The 15037-nt window shown below is 44.3% G+C and overlaps 1 protein-coding gene across 4 annotated transcripts in view; it reads left to right on the top strand.

The window, feature by feature from the left end:
• Positions 1–15037, top strand: part of TESPA1 (thymocyte expressed, positive selection associated 1) — a 40971-nt gene that overhangs the window by 1127 nt on the left and 24807 nt on the right. Inside the window, exons 1-3 of one of the 4 annotated variants that reach the window (XM_042992475.1) lie at positions 85–188; positions 1356–1637; positions 14215–14291. The gene's annotated coding sequence lies outside the window, so the exon portion shown is untranslated. Of the gene's footprint in view, positions 1–84; positions 189–1355; positions 1638–10486; positions 10524–13996; positions 14054–14214; positions 14292–15037 lie in introns of those variants that run through there. The other 3 variants (XM_042992476.1, XM_042992477.1, XM_007081436.3) reach the window with 3 other exon arrangements.

The following is a 15037-nucleotide window of genomic DNA, read 5'->3' as shown; positions in this document are numbered from 1 at the left end:
AGTTAAAATGAGGTCATACTGGAATGGGGTGGGGCCCTATCCAGTATGACTAGTGTCAATAGGAGAAGACCATGTGAAGACAGAGACATACAGGGAGAATGTCATGTGAACACAGAGGATGGAAAAGATGCCTATATAGGCCAAGGAATATATAGGAATGTCAAAGATTGCTAGCAAACCACCAAAAGGTAAGAAGGGGGAAAACAGATTCCCCTCCTCACTCAGGGGGAGCATCGCCTGACGGACATCTCAAGATTGGCCTTCTAGCCTCCAGAGCTGTAAGACAATAAATTCTGTTGTGTTAAGTCACCCAGTTTTTAGTATTTGTTTACAGCATCCCCAGGAAACCAATATAGTGTTCCTCCTCTTCCACGCTCTCATGATACCCTCTTTTTAACATTAGCCTATTTTCCTCTAGACTGAATTCCTCAAGGGGAAGGACTCTCTTATTTGTCTATGCTGGGCCATGTCTAGAATAGTGCTCCATACAGAAAAGGACTAAAAGCATATGTGCTGAATCAGCAAATAAATGAATGAAGAGGAAAAGGAGACTGGTGACTCTATGGGGAAACACGGAGATCTAGTCCAAGGGCTTTGTTCTTTTCTTTTCTTTTCTTTTCTTTTCTTTTCTTTTCTTTTCTTTTCTTTTCCTTTCTTTTCTTTTCCTTTTAGCAACCCCACTGCCAGAATTTTTCCATTTATATCTTTGGAAATCTTAGCTTCTTCTTTAAATGCACCTCGAAAGGAAATGGTCATCAAGAATGGGACAAGTTACGTGTGGGAGGGATTATTGCAAGCCAATTTGAAGAGGAAAGTTAATGCAAAGGAAGGGGCCCTAACTAGAGCAGCTCAGGTCTTTGAGAAGGAGAGTTGTTCTCCCTGAGTAAAGAAGGCATGAATTTGGGGCCCAGAAAGATCCAGAGATAAAACATTCCTCTACCTCCTAAGACTCATCCTTCTAGCTACTCCTTTTTGTCTTATCCCATAAGCTTGCAGGTCACAAATCTGTTGTACCTTTCTTCCCTTGAGATCCCTTATCTCCCTTCCCAGAATTCCTGTCCTGTTGTAGTTTCTGAGCAATTTTTCAGAACTTCACTCCAGTGACCTTTTTAATAATGCTTTTTCTGATTCCTATCCCAAGCCTCTTGCACCATTACTGCACCCTCACATATCTCTTAAAGGACCTATCTGCACATCTACATATATTTAAACCAATCATGAGGCCCTCCTCTCCTTCAAAACAGAAATTATGTCTTTACATTCTTTAACATCCATCTCACTAGGAGGCATGTTGGTGGAATAAAGAAATGAAGGCCAGGTAAACTTTGCCCTAAGAAAATCGCAACTCTTCTTAGGTTGCAGGCATGAATAACGGAAGAAAAGCATTGGAACCTAGGCTACAAAACAATACTCTGTAAGGGGACTAGCATTCTTTCCCACATGCGACAGAACTCAGAACTCAAAGCATCGGCAGCAATCGTGGCAGGACAAGCGGCAAAGCATATTTGCAGGAAAGACCTTGGAGTCGGGCAGGATGGAAGGAGCAGCAAAGATAACAGTAGAATCTCATTCCTGAGAACGAGTTCCATACCCTTCTCTCTCTCTTGGCCCAATGACGGTGGCCAGGCACAGTGGAGGTAGGCAGCAGAGTGGATGGGATTTAGGAAGGTCCCTTTGAGTGAAACTCTCTTCTCTCATTCTAGTCTAATCTAATTCAAGGGGCCCAGATTGGCTGGGGAGGACAAAACCATCCAGGCAAGAAGAGGCAAATATCCTCAGCAAATATTGGCGGTGCTCATTTGCTCTTCACTGGCCCAGTACCCCAAAGGTGGGGGAAGAGAATTCCAGACCAGAAAATATAATTAGTCAGCCTGCTGGTTTGGGCTCTAATTTAATCTGGGCAGCTGTGCCAGGAGCCTGTATTAGCATGACACTGGGAGGCGGAGAATATAATTACGGAGCAATAGAGAAGGGGAGGTGAGGTGGGATGGTGACCCCCATTTGTGCCCGCGTCCAGGATGGGGGGGAGGGGAGGGTGATGTCAAGGGGGAGTGAGGATTCCCCTGAGAGAAGGGAATAGGAAATAGGCTTCTGTCAGTGGATGGATGGCAACTTTAATTTGGCTTTTGAGAAATTATGTGTGTGGTGTGCAGGATGTGTGTGTGTGTGTGTGTGTGTGTGTATGTGTGTGTGTTGGTGTTGGTGTGTTGGGGGGACAGGGCTTTGTAGCTAGGGGCTAGTCCACTCTGCATGACAAAGGTGAGTCTGAAAGTTGATGGATGGCCTTGGTTACCTTGGAGGGGACAGATGGGAGGGGGATGTTGGAGCAGGTTAGGGCTGAGTTCTGGACAAACCCTTAGATACTTTTTCAGTGGGCTCGTCTAAATGGGTTAAGCAGAGTAAAGATTTTAAATCTGCACACTCATTGCCTCCCTTTTGCCAAAAGAAATGTTATTAAAAGAATACTTCTTAGGGAATGTCATTCATAGCAAAAAGGGACCAGCTACTAATTTTACTTCTAGGGAGTTAACTTTGTGCTGGGCTGTGGGTTAAGCAGTTTATACTTTATTACGTAGTCTGTATAAAGCTCCACAAGGTATTTGGTATTATAATTCCCACTGAACAATTGAGGAAACCGAGGCTCAGAGAAGTTGAATAAGATGCCCACAGCCACACAGCTAGTAAGTGTTGAAGGCGCAATAGAAATCAGGCCTGTCTGACTCTGGATTCTAGGCTGCTAACCAGCTACAAACTAACATCAGTTGTGAGTTACTATCACAATTGGAAATAGAACTTGGCTCTCCCACAACACTGCCTTTCTGCGCAGAGGACTTACGGGGTAAAGAGGAAGATATCATCTGCCAGGTTAAGAACGGGATGTATTAGAGAAGTAGAAACAAAAGCCGTTTTCCTCATCCTCAACCCAATGCTTTGGTCAGTGGAAATAAGAACGTGATAGTAACCGCTTAATTCTTTGCTCACTTGGTGTGCACTGGGTGATATGCCCTCTCATTTCACACCTACGGCATTTGGCGGTCCCAAATGTCTCTCACTGTCCCATATCATGTGAGGAGACGTAGGCTTCCGGATTCCAGCCCTTGCCCAAATGCAAGTGGCTGACTCATGACAGGGCAGGGGTTGACATCCGGACAGCCCACTCTCTTAATCCCTGTCTCACTGTGAGCCACACTCGTCCTTCAGGCGTCATTGCCTTGGATGAGGGAGTGTGGGGCAGCCTGACCTGCCCTCCGCCCCAGGTGGGATGTGTGTGATATTCCTCAGGCACTCCTGACTGCCCAAGAACAAAGGAAAGGAAAGAAAACAAATGGTTAACTGATAAAGATCACAGTCCTGCAGGACAGGAGTCTCCCTCAGTTTACAAATGTCTTAGTAAATTACAAGAAATAGATAATCTTATCAATAGCCTAATCTCCAGAAACCTATGGACTCCGTTTCCTGGAGCCCCTAGCATCACCCTCCCCTCCATAGTGATGTGGGGAACAAAGGCAAGAAGGAAATGGCAGGTAAAATTAAGTTTCCTTATAACCTGCAGCCCGTTGACAAATACCTGAGGCAAATACGGAGTACAACATTTCTCCTGGAACCTCCTACCCTCCTAATGTTAATAATGCTTTGCCACAGAGAAAAACAACCTTAGCTTGACAACTGCAAGGCCTCAGGTATCTTAAGAGTCCTCTTTAGCATATCACAGTCCCTTGAGAGACCTCCCATTTGACTTTAGTTCCCCCACCTCCATAGTATATAACCAAGCCTTTCTTCACAACCCCAGTGACGCTCTTTCTGCCCAAGGGTTCTGTCCCAGTACTTTAATAAAATCACCTTTTTGCACCAAAGACATCTTCAAGAATTCCTTCTTGGCCGTCAGGTCTGAACCCCACCCCCATCACCCAAAAAACCTCATCACCATCCTTCCCTCTGTGTCCATGATGGAGCTGTGAGGCCTATCCACCCCAAGAAGTGACCTGAAACTTCAAAGATCCATAGAAATCTTCCTTAATTTCAAGCCTCAGCACGTACAAATCACATTTCAGCCTGTTGTTTGAGGGAATAGGACAACCTACAGCTGTAGCGGGGATCTCAGAGTTAACTTTTCCTGTGGCTTTTAGCCTTTTCCACTACCCTGTGAGGACCTGCAAAACTGTTCTGTCGTGTCCTAGGGTCCTCTGGTCTTACAAAAAAAATGGGGAGGGGGCACAGAGAGGCCTGGTTCTTCATTTTCTTTTGGTTCCATTACTCTTTCAGCTCTCTTTTTTCCTAGGCAAAGACCTCCCTCCAGGGCCTTGAAAGCCACTGGGAGTAAGAAGGGAGAGCAGCCAGCTTCCTCCTCCCAAAGGAGGAAGGGAGGGAGGCTCTGCTCCCAGGGTGTCTGGACAACAGGGTTAGCCAGAGGAGATGGCCCTCCCTGCCTGCCTGTCCTGCTTGCTCAGCTGCTCAGCATCTGCCCTGCACCCAGGAGTGGGGCTTCTCTAGGGCCCCTGCCAATCTCCTGGGCTCTGGCAGAAGGAGCCGGAAAGGGCGCAGATGGGTCCTGTATCCTGAAGCCTGCGGGTGCTGTGGGGCGGCTCCATGGTCCATGTCCAAGAAGCCAGAAAAGACGTCTTGATTTCACAGATCTCCCTACCCTTGACATCCTCCACTTGTATAGCTTTTATTCCCTATATCCCCTCTTTTACTCTCCAAAATCCTCCCGGCCTCCTCAAAAGAGGGCACATGCTCTCTTAGAAAAAGCTTTGGGCCGAAGGTCAAAAAAGCTTGGTTTTGCCCCTCGTCGTGTGGGCAAATCTTCATCTATAAAATGAGACAAATGGTATCTGCTCTGTGTTTCTCACAAAGCTGGGAGCAGGGGAGGAAAGGCCTGTGAAGACGCGGTTATGTCAGCTACTGAGACGATGACAAGGGTTGCCCTTAGTATTGCCACCACAGCAAGGGGAGTTACAGAGCAGCAGAAGTCTCAGAATGAGACCCACCAGGCGTGAAATCCGGGCCTCCTACTGACACCGCTAGAGCTCATTTTCTTCATCTGTCTATTGGGGATAAGATTCTCTGCCTTGAAGGGTTGCCATGAGGTTCAGCAAGGGGATGGATAGGACAGTAGTGAGAGCTTGATACGTGGCTGTCCTCTCCCAGATTACAATGTTTCCCACATCCAAGCCAAGGCTGTAGAGCCCTGCACTAGGGCTGTGTGGGCTGGACCTTGCATAAAAGTGAAAGGAACAGCTTTGAATCCAAATGACAGCCCTGCCTTAGTTTAAAGCTAGGTTCTCTTTTCTGCTTATTATGGATCTTTGATAAGAAATACAATTGCTGAGAAGTCTGTTTTGCTTGCTGTTTGCTACGAGCATTGTGAGACCTTTCCTGATTGTAACCCGCTGTGTAGTAGAATGGGCTGTAAAACTTCCTAAATGTAGTCTGATATGTAATGGAATGAGTGATTGTATACAAACTAACCGGCATTTCTTGCTTCTGTAAACCTGCTTGCTTAGCACATTCCTCACCTACCCCCTTCCCCCTTTCTTCCTCCGGCCACAAGTAACGGACAAAGCCTTCCCGCCAAAGGACAGACAAAGGACACCCAATCAGAGAACAACAAATGTCCTTACTTTAAAATCAACTAATCAGGCCCCTCATAATTTGAAACCTCCCCTGTGCTATTTGTCTCTGTCTATAAAAACGCTGTACCAACCCTGATCGTGGCCTCTTGCGTCATCAGCGACGAGTGCGCAGAGGACCAGGTTCGAACCTGCAATAAACGACCCTTGCCGCTTGGCTTTGACTTACGACTCTGGTGGTCTTTTGTGGGAGGTTTAGGGACTTCAGGCATTACAAAAAGTGCCTCCCCAAGGAACCAAATACAACCAAGGTGCATGCTCTGAGACCTGCCTGTACTGGCCGGGAGGAAAGGTGTCTTTTTTTTGCCTGTCCCCCAAATCTACCGAGATTGTGATGTGCTAGACTCGAGCGTAAAGGTTTCCTGAAGCGGGTTAGGACTCCAGTACCAGAGTTTCAGGCAGAAGGAGTATGATGCACAGGAGTTACAGTAAAATCACACACACACACACACACCACACGCACGCACGCATGCATAAACACAGCTTCCAGAATGAGATTTCTAAGCATGCTTCTGCTTACATCTTGCTGCACTCAATATAGTTTTGATATCTTTCTGACACTCCCCTGTTAAGAAAATGAAATACTAAAGCTAGGAGGTGAGAGCTTTGATCACGAATAGGGTGTTTACGTAGTCCTCAAATAGTTAGGAGGACTTCATAATTTTAAAACATTATAATTTTACAATAAAAAAAAAAAACAGAAAGTAGCATCTTATGTTACCAATAATGGGAAAACTGATACCGTGTGCTTCCCGATGTGATGCGCTGAGGATACAAGGCACATACAGACTCCTGACGAAATCGTCTCACCCGAATTTAGTCGCATGAAACTGCAAGCAAACTAAATTGAGAGATGCTCTACAAAAGAGAAGGACTATCCTGTTTAAATGTCAGTGTCGTGAAAGAGAAAGGAAAGCTGAGGAACAGTTCCCAATTAGAGGAGACAAAAGACATGGAAATTAAGTGCACTTTGTGATTCTACACATTATTAGGAGAATAACGAAATCTGAACTAAGTCTGTAGATTAGATAATAATATTGTATCCATCTTAAATTTTCTGACTTTGATCATTGTACCATGGTCGTGAGAAATCATTGTTTTCAGGTCAGGGTAAGGGGGCATAACATCTGCCAATTACTCGCAAAAAGTTCAGAAAACTAGGCAGTGTGGTAAAGCAAAAATATTAACCCTTGTAAATCAAAGGGACAGTTGCACCAGAGTTCTCTTTACTCTTCTTCCATAAGTTTGAAATTATTCCAAAAGAGTAGTTCACAAAATAAAACAAAATTCAAACCCAGAAACGTGACATTCAAGGATTTCTTACATGTCACCTAAAACTAACTGAACAGTCTTCTGTTCCATTCATTCTTTGTCATGCAACTCACATGTAGCCACCTTGAGCCGCTTGATTTTTCCCAAACAAACCCTTTATTTTCTACCTTGCTATTCATGCTCGCTCAGATCTCTCTGCCAGCACAGGGTTCTTTTTACTCCATGAACGTTTGAAATCCTATCCAACCCTGGACATCCTTAATAAAAATTACCCAATATGAAGGAAGAAACCCTCAATAGCCCCTAAATCCATCCAGTCTGCTGGGTTAATTCCTAAGTCTGGGTTATTAAGTCAACCTTCCCAGCAGTGGGCTAGTCTCAGATACCACGGGGGAAACCACAGGAGGAATTCAGAGCCTGGGTGTAGGCTGCCACCTGGTGGTCATTAGGAATACATTCGCTTGAAGAATTCCGTCAGCCAGTTTGTAGGGAAGTCAGGACACGTTCTCCGTGGCGCCTCATTCAGTTCATCTGAGGGTTATAAAATCCACTCTACGGTTTGTTTGAGACTAGAGTTAAGATCTGTTTATTGTTTTTCACAGAATATTCACTCAATAAATGATAGCTATTATAATTAGAAACAAAATAGTATACTGTAGAAACCATTTATTTTCACGTTTTCATTTTGTGGTTAAGGAGCATGAAATCCAGGAAAGATGCAGAGCAAAGCCTACAAGACAGATTTGTTGACTCCTGACTTCTTTACCAAATGTAGGTCAAGAAGAAACAAGTTCATTATGAGCATGGCAAAAACTATAATAGGGAATCAAAGAACACTTTGAGTGGTCTAAATCTTTCATGCTCATCCTCTCATGTACTTCTTTTTTTTTTTTTTTAAGTTTATTTTTTATTTTTGAGAGAGAGAGAGAGAGAGAGAGAGCACGCAAGCAGGGGAGGGGCAGAGAGAGAGAGGGAGAATCCCAAGCAGGCTCTGCACTGTCAGTACAGAGCCCGAGGCTGGGACTCAAACTCAAGAACCATGAGATCATGACCTGAGCCGAAACCAAGAGTTGGACAGTAGGACGCTTAACTGACTGAGGCCCCACCTCATGTACTTCTACCTTCTAAGGTCAGCCTGGCAAGCTGTTAGCTCCACGTGGGTAAGAGCAGGAGGGGACTCCAGAGGCGGGAGGGAAGAGAAGGACGGTCCTGTTAGGAGTTGCTGCCCCAGGGAAGGAGGCCATGTTTCCTCCCGTGAGGTAGACCACAGCATTCGGGGTGTTTATACTTCACTTTCACTTTCTCTTCAGTGTGAACCTGTTCCTTTCAGATTCTCTTCCCTCTAGTTCAGTGTCCCTTTCTTCTCCACCTCTTCCTGCTTTTCTCTAAACCTAACAAAGGGTTCTCTCCTTGGTGCCAAGACTCCTACACAGACCAGGGGCTGGGGTTAACACACATGCCATTTCCCCCTCCTGTAGCTCTCCCTCTGATCAGCAGATGACGGTTATCCCACTTCCTGTGATCAACTGACAAAACACTGATGCAAGGGTACAGTGTCTTTCCAGAAATCCTGGGTTGTTCTTCCCCAGTCCATCACTGGGTTCTACTCCACACCCTCTCCTGCCCCTATGTCTGCTCCACTCTCTAGTCCACTGTGGCTGGGGAATAGTTAGACTTTGGTGGGATGGCCTCAGAGCCTCAGGGCTTCCCTTTTATAGAGATGAGAGAAGGACGCAGGCTTAAGAAAGAGCCACCCTCTCTCCAATCTATTAACCTCCTACCCCATCTCACTATAACCCAAGTGCTCATGCTCTACTTCTGCCCCTGACCCCACACTCACCCTACATTTTTTCCCCTTACACCAAATCTCCAGCAACCCCCAAATTCTACCTGCTGTTGTGGCTTTTAATGCCTATCCCTTTAAAGATTTTAGAGTGCTGGACACAAAGACCCCAGTTTTAAGTTCCTCAAATCCATGAGGTCACTAACCTCCTGGCACTTATCCCATAATTTCTTCAGGGTTCAGCCCACCTTAAATGCTATTTGCCTCAAAAAACATTATATTGCTTTTCTGTCATCCCTTCTTTATTTTCCCACCACCAATGAATGATATCATCGTCATGAGTGTCTGCTTTGTACCAGGTACCTGTATAGACAGGAACCCTACTAGAAGCCCTCTTTTCTTCTAGAAAGGGAGACCAAGATGAAAATTATTCCACATTTTTTCCCCTCAAGTGCATGGGTCTGACCTAGCCCCAAAAGAACCCTGACTCTCATCCTAGTACATCCCCAGATCCTTCCCCCTCCACTGCTCTTACACTCTATATTATGGGTCCCAGGATCTGTCCTTCTCAACAGGCTTGTAAAACACTGAGTATTCACTATGTGAGTCACACTTGAAACCCAGTGAGGCCCTGTGCTTCTAAACTAAACAGGCTTGATCAGAAGAAAGATAGAACATAGCTCACCAGACAGTCAAACAATCTTGAGCTCAAACCATCTGAGTATGATGAAACATGTGAGTGTCACTATTTAATCTAGAGAAGACAGAACTGTAGTGGCTGTAGTGGACAACTTTCCCAAAAGTAATTTCCTTGGGATGCTCCTCAAAAAATAAACATGTATGTAATATATATATTATATTTGGGAACTACAAACTCTCTCTCCTTCTAGGAAAGTCACATTTCCATCACTTATTAAAAACTTCAAGGAGGTGTGCCTTACAGTCAAGTTTGTCTTTTGTTAACCACGTGTTTCCCCAAATTATTAGATTAGCCTGGAAGTAAGCCCTCTAATGGATAGCATTTTATATTGTCTCTTTTCATATCCTCCTGGATCTAGCTTATTTCTGGCACTACCCAGTATGAATAGAGTTATAATTTCAGATCTCTGAAGGAATATACTCTACAGAGGCCTGTAACAGATTGTTCTCCCATTCTGCAGGACTTATAAACAAGGAAGATAGAGCAAGACAGAAGGAAGGACTTTCCTGCAATTGAGTTGAGTGATTCAGGAGGATGGGTGTGTTAGAAAAGTTAGCAAAGCCCATTTCTTGGAACCCTTAACTCCCAGAACATAGAAGCAAAGAGAAGGAGATGATGACCCTGGTCTGGTGGACCCTTTTGTGTCTGAAGAAAGTTTAGAAAACCCTTGATTAGTTGAACCATCGCTTTCTCCCCTAAGATTCCATCCACTGTCCCCACTTTTGAGCTTTTGCTATGGTAAGGAGACAAACTCACTCTAACTCCCCCATCAGCAATTTGAAGGAATGGGACTCAGTGAAGAATGGGCATTTGACTCAGTGAAGAATGGGCGTTTGCAAAGCCATACATCTGAGAAAGAAGAAAGCTGAGGACTGAGATGGAAGCAGGTCACTTGCATCTGGGCCTGGGAGGAGGGGCTGTGAGCCACAGCTTCTCTGTCATGGGATAACCTCTCTGAGCAGCCTTCCTGGCTCTGTCCTTGGTCTGGCTGGGCACCCTGCCAGCTGAGCTCTCAATTCAGCAGCTTCAGAACTCACTCCCAGCTCCAGTTCGGCTGTTTGAAGGGTGCATCGGTGTTCAGAAACTGTTCTGACTTATCACTGCTACCAGGCTACCTACCTGGGGGATAATATCCTTCGTGAGCAATTTTTACTTGGCTTTTCAATGGACAAGAGTTGTTTTCTAATGTATTCTCTATTACCTTTACAATAACTTCTTTTTTTTAATTTTAAAGAATTTTTTTAACTTTTTTTTCTTTTTTGAGAGAGAGAGAGAGAGAGAGAGAGAGAGACAGAGCACGAGTGGGGGAGGGGCAGAGAGCGTGGAAGACACAGAATCCCAAGCAGGCTCAGGGCTCTGAGCTGTCAGCACAGAGCCTGATGCAGGGCTTGAACCCACTGACCTAGGGATCATGACCTCAGCCAAAGTCAGATGCTCAACTGACTGAGCCGCCCAGGCGCCCCCCTTTTTTTAATTTCAGAGAGAGAGGGTATTCAAGTTGGGGAGAGGGCCAGAGGAGGAGGAGAGAGAGAGAGAGAGAGAAAAGGAATTTTAAGCAGGTTCCATGCTCAGTGTAGAGCCTGACACGGGCTCGGATCATGGGCAGGGATGGTGACCTGAGCCGAAATCAAAAGTCAGACTCTCAACCGACTGAGCCACCCAGGTGCCCCTATAATGATTTCTTACCAAAAGTCTGTCATTTAATATTTTCATTTTCCACAATTAACCGTATGTGATCATATGAGAGAAAAGAACACTCGTGTGGATAGATACCGTAGATTTCTAGAGGCAAGAGAATCTTTGACATATTTTCATATTTTTCACAAGAGGAAAATTGATGTCAGTGAAATTAAGTAACAATCATACAGCAAGTGTTAAAGTTGAGGGTCCCTTCTATTCCCAGTCTCAGTGTTTATACTGAATCCCTTAACGCAGGAAGGAGAGCACCCAGAGTGACAAACTGGCCATGGAATGAGGGGCTAATCTGCTGAATTGCATAGGCATTATGTGTCGCTTCATTTAGTATAAGGGTTTTTATTTTTAATCAAGGGCGGAATGAGCAAAACGTCATTTAAAAAGACCCTGAAGTCCTGGACTGCATGTAGCACCCAAAGGGCAATTGGTTTTCAGGATGCACGTGTGATATATGACCAGAGCATGTTACAGTGTCAGAGATATCCGGGCACTTCATGTTTGCAAAGGACGGAGGAAGAGTAGATGAGAGAGAGAGAGAGAAAGAGAGAGAGGGAAAGGGAATTAGCCAACAACTGAGAAAGAAGGTCATCACGTCTGCACTTCCTTCTCTTCCTAGGAATCCCGTGGCTTCCAGCCACTGCTGGTGAAAAAGAAAATATTCTTTAAAAAATCACACAAAATAGCAATTTTCTTTTTTTAATTAACAAAAAAAAAATCTCTAGAAATTGGCTTGAGAAATGGTTTATTTAAGAAATGAAGCGATGTTGATGTATACAGACATACGGCTTGCTGAATATAGTGAAAACGGTATTAAAGACCTAGGAAAACATAGCTGCAACTTGAGCATTTGTGCTGGGTCATTACCCTATGTTCCTTTATTCCTATAGCTTTGCAACCCCTCCTTTAAGGAACGTTGTCTGCATTTTGCAGACAAGGAAGTTGAGGCCTTAATTAATGTGTGCGGGAGTGCAAAGACCCCTAGTGCCGGAGTCTGATACCAAAGCCTGCTCTCCTAACTGTGACACTACCAGTGTGTATCAGAATGCAAACATTTTTGCCGGGACAATCAATTGTTCCTTATGCGGGAAAGTCCTGTACCTTCAAAGACATTTAGCATCTTTGGCCCTCAGGCACTGAAAACCAGGAGCAGCTTGACAGTCACTCTGAAAATTAAAATGCCCTTCCATATTTATGCACTGCCTGTAGAAGTACCCCAACTGTTAAGGAAAAAAATTGCATTTCAGAAACAAGGTTAAAAAGAATTTTTTTTTAAATATGAAATTTATTGTCAAATTGGTTTCCATACAACACCCAGTGCTCATCCCAACAGGTGCCCTCCTCAATACCCATCGCTCACCTCCCTGAACTTCCACTGGTTTATGGGGCACCTGGGTGGCTCAGTCAGTTAAGCTTCCGACTTCGGCTCAGGTCATGATCTCACAGCTCATGAGTTCGAGCCCGGCGTCGGGTTCTGTGCTGACAGCTCGGAGCCTGGAGCCCGCTTCCGATTCTGTGTCTCCCTCTCTCCCTGCCCCTCCCCTGCTCACATTCTGTCTCTCTCTCTCTCTCTCTAAAATAAATAAACATTAAAAAAAATTTTTTTAAAAGCTTCCACTGGTTTAGTTTTTGTAGTTAATAGTGTAGAATAGTGACAAAGAGACCAAGGGAATGCTGAGTTTGGGTTTGTTTTTTTTTTTCACTTGTTGACTTTGAAGGAATTCTCAAAAAACACCCTACTATCGTACTGGAAAATGTATTTGACATTTTCATCCCTACATGTAAAAAAAATGTGTTTGTGTATGTGTGTGTTTGTGTATGTGTGTATTTGAAAGAAAAACAGAGAATTATTATTTTATTCATATTACCCTTGAAGAAAATAATGTTTAGAGAACTTAATTTGATGATCAAGAATTTTATTTCAGCTTCTTCCCACCACACTATAGCTATACTGTGGTTAGCCAAAGAGTTGTCCTCTTCGCAATTGGAAATGGAGTTTAGGAACACGGTAAAAAGAGATGAACCTGTGGTAACAGCTATAAAATTTGAAAGAAGAGAATGGGGAAATGAAAGAAAGAAGAGAATGGGGAAATGAAAGAAAGAAAAGAACAGATATGTGAAAATCAGTCACACTTAGTACATTCAAGATATGCCCCGTACAAGGGTATTGTGATAAATATTTGTAAATAAATGCTACAAGGAAGGAAACAGTTGGGTAAGAGGGATGGGAGATGGCTGGAACGGTAGACATCAAGCGAAGAGAGAGGAAGCAGTCTTGGCAGATGTTGGAGAAGTGGAGTGAGGGCTGGTCCACAATGCTGAATGCTAGTCCAGGGTGGTAGCGATTGGGGATGGAGGCAAACTTCTCAGAGTTTAAGAAAGCTTCTTGGAACTGAAAGCCAATGAACTGGAGACATCTCTAGGATGTGACAGAATTTTAAAACTTCACCTTTAAAAATTCCTTGGGAAAGCAATCATTTCTTTATAAAAAAAAAAAGTAAGAAAGAAAAGAAAGAAAAACTTTAAAGGGATTTGAACATAAAAGCAAAAGGCTAAGAAGCCAACCCCAAAAGAAGTTGCCTACGACGGCATGCAGTATTTGAAAACAAGCTTCTAGAGAATTTACTGGAGTGTGAAAGAGTTATGCAAACCAATCGATTTTGGCTTAGAGCGGCCTCAAGTGTGTTATAGGGCTGTGAGCATTTTCTCTGAGATACATATGAGCGAACTTTCAGACACTCCTCCTCCTGGGGACAGCAAGCTTTATCACAGTCATGAGATTCCAGTTACATGGTAGGAAGACTCCCATGCACATGTTATTAAATAGGCTGTGCCTTTCCCTTAACAGGAAAAGATCTCTTGTTTTGGAAAGAGCAAGGCAGCACTCAGACAGGAAGGGCTCCTTAGTGGTGAGCTCAGTGACTTCAGATCTTTTGTTCTTCAGTCTCCAGAGCTAGAGCAAAGGATGTGGCTGAGGTAGGAGGCGGGGACTGTGTGTGTGTGTGTGTGTGTGTGTGTGTGTGTGTGTGTGTTTTCTCATTTCCGCTTCCCCTTTCTGAGCTGGCAACAGCAATTTCATGAGGACAGAGAGAAAGGTACAACATGCAATATGATACTTTGTCACTGTACTCACTCAGGTCCCCATACCTGGGAAGGGCTTGGCCGGGCTTTGACAACCGCTTCGCCTCACACGCTGCTCTCTACCAGCAGACAGGTGAGTATAATTTCCACCTCAATTTTAAGATGATACTGATTTGGGATGGTGCTGGGAGATAGGAAGCAGGTAGGAGAGAAATCACGTTGCCAAGAAAAGGGAAAAGTCAGGAGCAAATTTCCCACATTCTCGACTTCAACCTTAAAAAATTCATCACTACCTCGCGGAACAATACGTCCCTTTTTTTTTTTTTTCTTCCTTCCTCCTATTCCCAGAAAGGTACTCTGTGTCGGGTCACAAAACATGGGTTCTTCTGATGGCCTGAAGTAATATTTAAGAATTTTTTTACCTTTCTCACCTGGGAAGTCCCTCTCTGTGTCTTGCTGTACTCCCTCGTGCTGTAATTCCAATCTGATCCTTACTTTGAAAGGTTCTCAAGGAGAAGAGTTTCTCAACTTCCCTGTAGGTTCCATTCCAGCTCCCATAATGGTGAACAAGTGGGAATCTCTAGCTGAAATTAATGTTGCTTTTGCAGATGTAACTACTTTCCTCAGAAGCTGCAGAAGAAAGCTGGTGAAGAGATAAACTGTAGCAAGATATACGGGGATTAGATACGAGGGAGAATTCACACCATCGGACAATGCCAGGCCAATTCAATGGGAAGGTTCTAGAAAGATAACCACCTGTGAGGGTTGTTTTCCAGACTGTCCATCTCAGAGATGGATCTGTGGATATGTTGACCACTTAATGACTTACCTTATCTGGGATGGGGGGTCTGTGCTCCATGACTTACCTCATCTGGGATG

The sequence above is a fragment of the Panthera tigris genome, chromosome B4 (assembly GCF_018350195.1).
Source record: "Panthera tigris isolate Pti1 chromosome B4, P.tigris_Pti1_mat1.1, whole genome shotgun sequence".
Classification (NCBI taxonomy): domain Eukaryota; kingdom Metazoa; phylum Chordata; class Mammalia; order Carnivora; family Felidae; genus Panthera; species Panthera tigris.
This window is presented reverse-complemented; position numbering and strand designations above follow the sequence as displayed.